This window comes from Acomys russatus, chromosome 22 (genome assembly GCF_903995435.1).
Source record: "Acomys russatus chromosome 22, mAcoRus1.1, whole genome shotgun sequence".
NCBI lineage: Eukaryota > Metazoa > Chordata > Mammalia > Rodentia > Muridae > Acomys > Acomys russatus.
Window position 1 is genome coordinate 38,236,686 of NC_067158.1, and position 2,895 is coordinate 38,239,580.

A 2,895-nucleotide genomic window follows, 5' to 3' on the forward strand; every position below is an offset into this window, starting at 1 on the left:
AATGCTGATGTTGCTGTGAACATAATGTTCAATATGAGATTTTTGTAACAAGACCACATAAAATTATTAGAAATTAACTTCAATAAATAAAATAAAAATCAATGAAAAGCATAATAGAGAGACTAGACCAAGTAGAAGACATAATTTCAGGGTTTGGGTATACATCAGAACATCCACGCATTAATAAAATATTATGGGTACAACATAAAATACAGCTGGGACACCTTGAAAAACAGATTTGGATAGTTTGAGAAAGATATGACCATCTAGGGCCAGGAGGCATTTAGAACCCAAAGCAGGGACAACCAATAAAGAACCTCCCATACTATGTTATATTTAAAATGTTAAGTATGTAATATAGATTCATTCCAGGAAAACAGATCAGCGTCTATCTCAGCCATCATTAAAGAAGCTCTCTTTCACAGCAGATTGAAATAAATAAACACTCCCATAATCAGACATTATGGAAAGATTGAAGGACCTTGGAACACTCAGCCCTAAAAGGGATGTCCTCATCAAAACCCTTTGCTCAGGGTTCAGAGAATCTCCTGGAATACGAGTAAGAGACTGAAGGGATGGGGGACACTAAGAAAACAACGGCTTCTAAGCCAACAAGGTCAATATGCATATGAACTCATAGAGACTGCTGCAGCATGCACAGGACCCTCATGGGTTGGTACCAGATGAGGTCCTACAGCTGAAAAGAAAAGTAGACACATAGGTCCATCCCTAACCCAGAAGCAGTTATCAATTAACAATCACTAGCAAATAAAGATACAGTTTCTTCCAAGGACTCCCACTGGGAATACAAACTTCTCTCAAAGCTATGCTGAATGCCCAGCAATACATGAACTTAGCAGCATCTTTGTAAGTTCCTTGTCACATAATATCCTGTAGTTTGTAAAAAATAATTTCTTTTTAATTTGTACTTTATTTATTCTTTTTTCACTATTTTTACCCTACAGGTCTTTGCATATATATAATGTTTTCCAGTATGTGAATGAGTGAATCTCTCTTTCTTCTGCCTTCTGTTGAGCTCTTTTAATTCTGTTTATTAATTTTGTTCTATGTGTTAGATTTGTGTCGCTTCATTTTATTTTATATTATTCATTGTTTTATTATTATCCCTTAGGAGCCTGTGTGTTTTCTAATGAGAAACAAAAAGATCTGGATGGGAGACAGAGTAAATTAGAACTGGAAAAGGTGGAGAGGGGATATATTATGTGAGGAAAAATCTATTTTTAATAAAAGGGAGAAGATAATACAATATAAAAATTATTGAAAGCTGTAAGAGAAATAGCAGCTCACAAATGCAAACCACTTGAATAGTAGCACGTTTCAAAGTAAACATTCTCAAGATCAGGTACTCATCAAAGATATAATTTAAGCCCTCCAAAAAAATTCTGCCAATCTAGACTGGCAGTAAAATTATCCAGCAAACTTGTCCTTCAAAAGCCAATAGAAAAATAATCCCTTTCCAAGATCAGCACAAGGTAAAATATTAATTCTTATTCAGTCACCACTACAGATGCTACTTAAGCAACTCAGCTTTACAGAGAAATAAGATCTTTCATAGCATACTTACCTGGCAGGGGAGATACCATGATCACGAAGGTGGTTTTCCCAGGGCGAGGCTTATCCATTGCACTCCAGATGTGCTGACCCCTGTGATTTCCCCAAATGCAGGAAACTCGACTGCATAATTTGTGGTAGTGGGGGACTGCGTTCGTGTTCTCCCCTGTTTAAAAAAGAAAAGAAAAGAAAAAAAAAGATCGTTCATAGCTTTCTATTATAATCATGAGAGCAAATAGTCTTAACTGTCCAATTGAAAGATACATACGAACTGAATGATTTGATTTAAAAATGCAAGAATCAACACTGTATGGCCATCAAGAAACACACATCATCCAAAACAAAATATACATACACAGACTGAAAGTGAAGTGATAGAGCAGCATTCCAAGAAAATGGAGTCTTGGGGAAAGGGAATTAGCTATATTAATATCTAATAAAGCAAACATGAAGGCAAAATTAGTCAAATAAACAGAGGTCACAGAAGTGATCACACACAAAAAAAGCATACATCAGAAGATGTAATCATTATAACATATCAGCCAAACACCAGTACTGTCGCTCCTTGTGTTCTTGTCTTGATGGTTCTTTTATCCTTTTTTTTTAAATTAATTATCTATTTACTTTATATCCCTATTATAGCTTTCCCTCCCTCCACTTCTCCCAGTCTTTCCCTCTCCCCTCCCCTCCCATGTACCCAGCCTACTCTTCTCAGAAAATGGTAGGGCTCCTATGGAGATCAGCCAACCTTGGCATATCAAGTTGGATTAAGACTAGTCACATCTTCTTCTATTGAGGCTAGACAATCCAGCCAAGTCAAGGGAAAGGATCCAAAGGCAGGCAATATAATCACAGACAGGCCCTGCTCCCACTATAGGAGTCCAACATGAAAACCCAGCTGCAGTACTGCTACAAATGTGCAGAGGACCTAGGTCTTTGCATGTTTTCTGGTTTGCAGTTCAGTCTCTATAAGGCCCTGTTGGCCCCATTTAGTTTATTCTGTAGGTTTTCATGTTATGTCATTGGCCCATCTGGCTCATATAATCCTTCCTTTGCCTCATCCACAGGATTCCCCAAACTCTGCTTAATAGTTAGCTGTGGGTCTGTGCATCAGGTCCCATCAGTTGCCTATCTGATGGCAGTTATACTATGCTCCTGTCTGCAAGTATAGCAGAATATCATTAATAGTGTCAGGAGTAGACTCCCTCTCATGACATGGGACTCAAGTTGGGCCAGTCATTGGTTGGCCCTTCCCTCAAATTCTGCTCCATCTTTTACCCCTGCACATCTTGTAGGCAGGACAAATTGTGGGTCTATGGTTTT

The 2,895-nt window shown here is 38.0% G+C and overlaps 1 non-coding gene across 1 annotated transcript; it reads left to right on the top strand.

The window, feature by feature from the left end:
* Positions 1 to 1,577: 1,577 nt before the first annotated feature.
* LOC127206094 (U1 spliceosomal RNA) lies at positions 1,578 to 1,741 on the top strand. Its single transcript, XR_007832776.1, has one exon. It is a non-coding gene; the product is annotated as a U1 spliceosomal RNA (small nuclear RNA).
* Positions 1,742 to 2,895: the final 1,154 nt, after the last annotated feature.